The 9,202-nt window shown below is 43.4% G+C and overlaps 1 pseudogene across 1 annotated transcript; it reads left to right on the top strand.

Annotated features, from left to right (window-relative positions):
• The first annotated feature begins 1,474 nt into the window (after positions 1 to 1,474).
• LOC309347484 (chemerin-like receptor 1 pseudogene) lies at positions 1,475 to 8,946 on the top strand (annotated as a pseudogene). Its single transcript, XR_014161706.1, has 3 exons — positions 1,475 to 1,805; positions 7,040 to 7,096; positions 7,368 to 8,946. The product of XR_014161706.1 is annotated as a chemerin-like receptor 1 pseudogene (transcript).
• The last annotated feature ends 256 nt before the right edge of the window (positions 8,947 to 9,202 follow it).

Raw genomic sequence — 9,202 nt, 5'->3', positions numbered from 1 at the left:
CAACATTTTTATTATTTATTTTTGCCTGTTGTTTCTTCAGCTCTTCCCCATGCAACGCTTTCTGTAAATTTCCCTTCCTTTTCCTGCTGACATCGGCAAGACCAGCCTTGGTGGACAATTGACATCACTTTCACTTCCCTGAATGACAACCCTCTCCAGCAAGGAAGGCTAACCTCAGGGAGAAATGTGGCCCTGCAGCCTTCTCTGCCTGGCCCTTGGGGTTTTCTCTAAGGCACACCCGCTTTCCCCAAACCAGACCCTTTCGCAGCAGAGCTCTGCATCCTCCTTGAACTTTTTTGCCTGGCTGGAATGAATCCTTGAACTCTGATGGATGCCTCTTGCTTGTGTGGCTAGAGGACACAGTGAGAGGAGTATGAGTGTGTCAAAACAAGCCTACTGTGCAAAAGCTGAATTCACATTGGGAGGTCTACCCATGTTCGCCTCTAGGCTCAACCACTACTGGCAATGTGCCAGCCCTCCCTCACCAAAACAAAAATGGCTCAGAAGAAAGAGTAGCCCTCAGCGTAAAAAGGTCCCCCTGACCATTTGAATGAGATCACCCTGCCTGTGCCAAAGAATGGGAGCCATTGGTGGACTGTCTACCGAATTATCATTCTTAGGTGAAATCACGTGCAGGATTTGAGATATGAACACTGGAAGAAAGTAGAGAGTGGACTTTGCAGGGCTTAGAAAATAAATGTGGATGTATTTTAATGCAGCTATTAATGAGGGATAATAATAAGAGAAAAACATCAGGGACAGAGGGTCAGGAAGTCAAGAAGAAATGTGTATCAAAAAACCCAATACAGTATATGCAATTGGAGTTATGCAATCCTATGGAAGATTTAATTATTTTAAAAAAGCAAATGGTAAACTCAGGGGTTAGGTTGGGCAGGAAAACTACTGAAGTACAAGGGAACTACATCATCGTGTGGGGAGAATCACAAGGTAGGCAGAAGTTTTTCTTTTCTTTCTTAGGAAAGGAAGAAGAAAAAGCCAAGTCCCTTTCCCAAAACAGCCACAGAAGGCTGAGCGTGCTTCGTGGCCACGGAATGCCGAGAGAGGGAAGGGGATGGGATGGAATGGAGTAATCTGAGGAGGGCATGGCCTGCTGGCAAGAACGATGCACCGGAGCACTCGGTTCTGTGACATTTTGTCACAGGTCTTCTTTCTTTTTAATAGCTTCTCAAGCTAGGGGCTGATCTCATTCTCTCTGTGTATGCCATGCATATTGACGGAGCCACTGGAATTAAGAAATACCATGCATATTGACGGAGCCACTGGAATTAAGAAATACCATGCATATTGACGGAGCCACTGGAATTAAGAAATACCACGGGCTGGCAGGGGGTGGCTACAGTTTCAAGCAAGGGGCATTCACAGCCCTATCTGAATGTGCTAAGACCTTCTGTATGCATACCTCCTGCTTTACTGCAGAGCCACAGCAAGAAGGGCACTCTCCACTCCTGTGGTTGCCAGAACCAGGCATTCCTGGCCACTGATAGCCTTCTCTATCATGAGTTTGTCCTCTCCTCTTTTAAAGCCATCCGAGTTGGTGGCCATCACAGCCTTCCACTTTAAGCTGTTGAGGTGGAGGAGAATGGATGGATGAACTCTCCCCGCCGCCCCATTCTGCAACTCCTATAGGAACCACTTGCGGAGTCAAAGGGGATTGTGTCACAAAGACACATCCTACTTTTCATCTCGGCATATCCTCCCACTTCTGCTTTCTTCTTTGCATTTAGAGAATTCTCCTTGTGTTGGAGGCGGCAGCAGCGGCACAAAAGATTATTCTTCTCTTTAAGGTAAGCACCACCTTGATTACTGGGAGGAACAGGAGATACTTTTCCTCCTTGATAGAAGCTCTGTGCTTTTTACAGTCCTGTGGCAGACTATCATCTATCTATCTATCTATCTATCTATCTATCTATCTATCTATCTATCTATCTATCATCTATCTATCTATCATCTATCTATCTATCTATCTATCTATCTATCTATCTATCTATCTAATCTATCTAATCTATCTATCATCTATCATCTATCTATCTATCTATCTATCTATCTATCTATCTATCTATCATCTATCTATCTATCATCTATCTATCTAATCTATCTATCTATCATCTAACTATCTATCATCTATATCTATCTATATCTATCTATCTATCTATCTATCTATCTATCTATCTATCTATCTATCTATCTATCTCTATCTATCTATCTATCTATCTATCTATCTATCTATCATCTATCTATCTATCATCTATCTATCTATCTATCTATCTATCTATCTAATCTATCTATCATCTATCTATCATCTATCTATCTATCTATCTATCATCTATCTATCTATCTATCTATCTATCTATCTATCTATCTATCTATCATCTATCTATCATCATCTATCTCCTAAATGCTTTCTGTCTTTTGGAATTTGCTTTTTCCTGCCCCTGTTCTTGCAGGTTGGAATTAGGAACATAACAAGCTGCCTTATATTGTATCAGACCATTTATATAATAATAATAATAATAATAATAATAATAATAATAATAATAATAATAATAGATTATTTATACCCCACCCATCTTACTGGTTTTCCCAGCTACTCTTGGCAGCTTTCAACAGAATATTAAAATACAATAGTCTATTAAACATTAAAAGCTTCCCTAAACAGGGCTGCCTTCAGATGTCTTCTAAAAGTCTGGTAGTTGTTTTTCTCTTTGACATCTGGTGGGAGGGTGTTCCACAGGGCGGGTGCCACTACTGAAAATCTCTCTCTCTGTGCATGTGGACAGAACCATTATCGGAGCAGGATAACACGGTCATATTCGCAGAACTGCTGTTCCCACAGAGGTTTAGCAATCAATCCCTCTCCCCAAGGAATTCTGGGAATAATGGTAGTGGTGGGAGGGGATGGGGGGGTCTCCTGACACCTCTCCGCATCCTCAGCAGACCACAGTTCCCAGAATTACATGGGCACTTAAAAAGTGCTATCCAGGTGGAGAAATACTGCCCTGGCTGCCAGCTAAAAGGTACTGGGAAGAAAATGCTAACAGGTCTATATGGTGAGTTGCTTGCCCCTGTTTGCATCCCCTCCAAGTGTCCTGGTTTTCCAGGGACAGCCCCGGAATTACAGAAGCCATCCTGGTTTCTGATTTGATCCTGGAATGTCCCACTTTTCCCTCCCCTCCTCATCTTGATAAAAAGTGGTAGAGAGTTCAGACACGCCCCTCCAGAAAAACCCAACCACCTCCTGTCCTTTTTTTGGGGAAACAGGAGACTTTGCTGTGTGTGTGCAGGTGGAAAACGGAGTTACGTTTATACTGAAAATAAAATGCATGCACCAAACGAAGGAAGCGGTGAAGGTGGCATACAAACCCCTTCTTATAATTTTGAAGGAAACCGTAGCCAATACGCTTTCAGTTCTTTAATTGCAATGTTTAAAGGAAATGCGTGGAGTATTTGTTCCTTCAATGTAAATGGATCCTTGCACTGTCTATTGAGTAGTAAGTCACACTGTATTGAATGGAGCTTACTCTCAGATAACTGGGTAAAGACTTTTCAGCCTTACACTGCAATCCCACTGAGTTCAATAGGATTTACTCTCTGGTAGGTTCTTGATCATTCTCACAATGTCTTCTATTATTATTATTATTATTATTATTATTATTATTATTATTATTTATTATCACTCAAATTTCCCCTCTGACAGGGACTCAAGGCAGCTTGCAGCTAAAATTTTGTTTCATTCCATTTATCTGCGGAAGGCGTCACACACGTTCCCTTCCAACACACTTTTTCTTTTCTTTACAACAATCCCGTGAGGCAGCTTTGGCAGAGATGTTGCCATTGGCTCAAGGTGACAGATGTGTATGACATACATGTAGATGACATGCAGACATGACATACATGTCTGTGGCGAGATCAAATGTGGGAGAAGCTTCCTGATGTAAAATAGAATCTCCCTATTTTCACCTGAGAAATGTTGGTCTCGCCTCAGATCAAGGTAACAGGGTCATGGCTGACAGGAAGTTACCACAGTGTAAAGCAATTGCTCTTGATCTCGAAAGAGGAAGAAAGGATGTAGAAACTTTTGCTCTGATGTGCTGTTGTGTTGTGTTGTGTTGTGTGTTTTTTTAAAAAATTAGAATTTTAAATTTTTAATAAATTAAATAAGAATAGTAATTGAGGTGGGTCCGGAGACAAATGTGGGGAGATTGACAAATGTTACCTTTAGTTTTTTCACACACTCAAACCCCACTCTCCATCCTCTACTCTGGAGGAGCGAGGCGCGTGGTCAGAGTTCAAGGACAAACTCCAGTCAGGCAGAAACCCTAGGAGCTGGCCTGGGGAGAGGGCTGAGGTGCAGATGGATAGGCTAAGAGGGTTGACTTTGGGCTCCAAAGCCTGACATTCCCCACTGCTGGCATAATCTATGCAATCCTTGTTTTTTTTGTTTTTTTGTTTTTTGCTTTTTTAAAAAATATCTTTATTAAACAATTTTTTAAAATACACACATACCAGAGAAATGAAGATAAAAAAAGAAAGAAACAAAAAAGAAGAAAGTAAAGAAAACACTTATACACTTACAAACAGTAGACCTCCATCCAGCTCAGTTTAGGGTTACATAATCTTGTACAGTTTCTGCAGTTGTTCTAACAATAGCTCTAAACGTCTAGCGAAAAAAAATCGAGATACCAGGTGGAAATTTTAGAAAGTAATAATAAACTCCTCTCTAAAATGTATAAACAACTACTGGAATGGGACACCAAAGAGGAAGAGGTGAAAGGAGTGATGGTTAAATGGGATAGAGATCTCGGGCACAAGGTGGAATATAATAAATGGCAGACACTTTGGAAGAAGGGTATGAAGTTTACTGCTTGTGCAACTCTCCGAGAAAATGATGTACCGCTGGTACTTGACCCCGGCAAAGCTGGGGAAGATGTACAGATCTGTTGACAACACCTGCTGGAGATGTAAAGATAAGGTAGGGACCTTCTTCCATATTTGGTGGACGTGTGATGTGGTGAAGAGATTCTGGGGACAAATTTATGAGGAGTTGAAAAAAATCTTGAAGTACAACTTCCCTAAAATACCTGAGGCGTTTCTTTTAGGCATGATCGGTGAGGAGATAAAAAATGTAGACCAAACCTTTTTTCAATATGCAATCCTGGTCTTGAAGCGGCTTTGAGGTCTCTTGTCCAGACCCAGATTAACCATTAAGCAAAATAAGCACATTCTTAGGGCAACAAGGAAAGGGGGCCACCACAGAAATTTCAGACCCTCCAAGTGTCCCTATTCTCCACGGATATCCCTGATTTAGAGAAGCCATCCCAGTTTCTTATTTGATCCCGGAATGTCCCGCTTTTCCTTAAGATGTCCCTATTTTCATTGGAGAAATGTTGGAGGGTATTGAGTTATCTGACTCCTGAGCCATCTGAAAGCAGTCCTGTCTAAGTTCGGTATTCTTAAAAAAATGTTTAATGTTTTATTATGTTTTTATATATGTTGGAAGCTGCCCAGAGTGGCTAGGGCAACCCAGTAAAATGTGTAGGGTATAAATAGTATCATTATCATTATGGAATGGGATGTACCTATTTTCATCACAGAAATGTTGGAGGGTATGAAAATTTTCGTTGTTGGTTTTTCTATGGACCAGCAACTCCGCTTTTCAGTTTACAAATTCTGAGAAAACCCCCGTCTCTATTAATTAAAGCACTAAAGCACGAGATTCATCTGTAAGATAGTAATTAATCTGTTCATGTTGTGAAATGAAGTGGAAATATACAAAAAACCCCACATTATTTTAGGGTTCGTTTCATTTCAAAAGATAAAGCTTTATTTTACGGTTTATTATTGTTTATATTTTGAATCAGGCACTTATGGAAGCAACAAAATCTTTGAAGTGCTTAGGGGTCTCTAAAGGTCTTAATCTGGCCTTGCTCCTGTCCAAGGCACTGCTTGCCCTCTCTATCCTGGCCCAGTCTCCACAACTGCCCAGATGGAGATATTGCTCCTTCTTCTTGCCCTTATCACTGCTTGCAAGATCAAAGAGGGTTGCTGAACAGGCAGTGAAAGCAATGAGGAACAGGAGCTGCAGTGGTGGGGCCCCTGGCCGCTGCCCAACAGTGCCAACCCCTGGCCAACCCTGAATGCGCACAAGGAAGGGAGAAAGGAGAAGTTTCCTCTTTCCTCCCTTTCCCATCTGTTTGGTTAAGCATGTTGCAGAGGCTATATCAGTAAATTCCTGGGCATTCTCCACCCCTTGACAGCATGACTTATCGTCCACACTGATGCTCTGTCTCGCTTGCTGGGTCAGCAAGGCAGGACTCTTCTCACTCTGTGGTGAAGCAGGGCAGGTTTTCTTCACATGATCAGGGACATTTTCTCTTTTCTGTCTTGTTACTTCAGATGTTCCAGGAGTAAGGCGCCTTAGCAGAGCCTAAGGCAAGGGAGCCCAGGCTAGTACATTGTGCTTTCTGAGGCATGCTGCAAACGTGTGTGTTTGTGTGCATTTCCTTTGGGCTCCTATGAGCCTCTAGTCCAGAGGTCACCAAGATGCTGTCTGTGGGTGTAGTTGTACCTGCCAGTAGCCACTTCTGCTTCCTGCTGGGACTCTGGTCCTTTGACAGTTGCACAGCAGGTAGAAATTAAACAAGTGAAGCCTGCAGGGGAAGGGGAAAGCCGTCTTCTTCTTCTTCTTCTTCTTCTTCTTCTTCTTCTTCTTCTTCTTCTTCTTCTTCTCCTCCTCCTCCTCCTCCTCCTCCTCCTCCTCCTCCTCCTCCTTCAAAAAAAACCATGTCCTGAGCCGTTAAGAGGCAGAGGAACTGTGGCAGAGAACACGGCAGCTGCTGTCATTGTGGACAAATGGCTCCCGGCTCCCCAAAGGTTTCTTAACTGTCCTACTGCTTTTGTTTTTCCTGGGCCAAGAGTGACACAGAGGCAACCTCCCACCCCCCTCTGTGGGCTAATGAAATGCAGAGCATCTCCTTGGCAGCCTTCACTCCATAATAACATCTCATTCCCCACCTTCCAGGCACAGGGCTGCAGCAATCAACATTCAGAGGGGAGAGGACAGGCTGAGAGCTGAAGGGTGAGTGTTTGGTCTTGACTTTTTTAAAGGCTTGTGGCATGGGGGAGAAAACCTGAGAATTCTCATTTACTGGTCGTCATCAACATTTATTTGTATTCTGCCTTTCCGTGGTATCCTATGGCAGGGTATTTCTGAATACCACATGCTGGGGACAAGGGTGTTGTATAGGTCACCTCTGTCCTGCCTGTGAGCCTCCAGAGGCATCTGGTTGGGTTGCTGTGGTGAACAGCATGCTGGACCTTCTCCTACACATGTTCTTGCTTTGTTTCAGCCAGGATAAGGGAGAAGACGGCAGTAAAGGAGACTCTCAGTCAAGAAGAATGGAGAGCACAACTGCACCGACAAACCTTCCCATTAATAATTCTTATCCAGACCCCTCAGATCTTCACTATGAATATGAATACGACGAGGAAGCATATATGTTTGGAAAAACCTTGCAAAAAAGGTTGAACATTGTCGCTATGATAATTTACAGCCTTGCCTTCCTGTTGGGGGTCATTGGTAATGGGCTGGTTATATTCATTACTGGCTTCCGTATGAAGAGGACAGTCAACACTGTCTGGTTCCTCAACTTGGCCATTGCTGACTTTGCCTTCACTTTCTTCCTTCCCCTGAGCATTGTCTACCTAGCCCTGGACTTTAATTGGCCCTTTGGCCTGGCAATATGCAAGTTGAACTCCACTCTTGCCTTTCTCAACCTCTATGCCAGTGTCTACCTCCTCACAATCATCAGCATTGACCGGTTTGTTTCTGTGTTCTGGCCTGTGTGGGCTCAGAATCATCGGACACCCAGGCTGGCTTCCTTTGTGGCCTTGGGTGTTTGGATCTTGGCACTGGTGCTGTGTTCTCCAAACCTCTATTTCAGGGATACAGCCCAACATCACAATGATCCAAAAAAGACCAACTGCTACACCAAATATGGTAGCCCTCAGCAGCATGATGCAATGGTCGCCAGCCGGTTCATCTTTGGCTTCTTCATCCCCTTCAACATCATCATCGTTTGCTACGGGGCGATTGTTCTGAAGCTGAGGAGGAACCAGCTAACTGAATCAAACAAGCCCTTCAAGGTCATCACAGCAGTGATTGTGGCCTTCTTTGTCTGTTGGCTTCCCTATCATATCTTCTCTTTCATTGAGCTGAAAGCACGAGAAGATGTAGACCTGGTTTTAGTGTTGATCATTGGCGTTCCGCTGACAACCAGCTTGGCTTTCGTCAACAGCTGCCTCAACCCCATCTTGTATGCCTTCATGGGGCATGATTTCAAGGAGAGGCTGAGATACTCACTCTTCTCTGCATTTGAGAGTGCCTTTGCTGAGGACAGCAGCCAGAGCCTGGTGACCAACAAGACCAGATCTTCAGTAGAGTTAGACTCCCAGGGTGTATGAAACCTTCTGCTTCCAAACCCCACCCTCCAGGGCAAGATTGTGAAATGTGTTCATTCAGAATCTAGTCCTGGCTGGAGCTGGGGAAGTTGTAGTCCAAATCACCTGGAAGCAATCAGATCTACAGTATGTGTATACATTCCGCCCCCCCCCCTTCCAGCCACAACTCACTGGAACTCAGTTCTGGCACCTCTCAGATGGGCGCCATTGCCATTATAAGAGAACAAGGGAGGCTTTCATCGTGAGTTCCTGCACCTCTTTTTCTAGACAAATAGCAGTGTAAGTGCATATATCATTCTTTTGTGACCTGTTTCATGATATGCTATGTGGATTTTTATTCTACTTTTTTTTAATTGATATTGCTCTCTTTGTAAAAGCTTTATGGACAGCTATTTAACAAAACAAGACTTTCTGAACTCTGCATTGACCTTGTATCCCTATATCTAAATAAAATTATTTGCTTTGTTGTTGTTGTTGTTGGTTTTGAATTTGCTTTGTATGTTGCCACCCCGAAAGGCAGATGTCCTTGGGGGTCCTAGTTTGCAAACATTCCCCCTTCAGTGGATCCTTATCAACCCACGGTGGAGCAAATGGGGATATAAAAAAGCAGGGATTGGGAACCTGTGGCCTTCCAGATGTTGTGGTTGTTTAGTTGTTTAGTCGTGTCCGACTCTTCGTGACCCCATGGACCAGAGCACGCCAGGCACTCCTGTCTTCCACTGCC

The sequence above is a fragment of the Podarcis erhardii genome (assembly GCF_964252035.2).
Source record: "Podarcis erhardii genome assembly, chromosome: 7".
NCBI lineage: Eukaryota > Metazoa > Chordata > Lepidosauria > Squamata > Lacertidae > Podarcis > Podarcis erhardii.
This window is presented reverse-complemented; position numbering and strand designations above follow the sequence as displayed.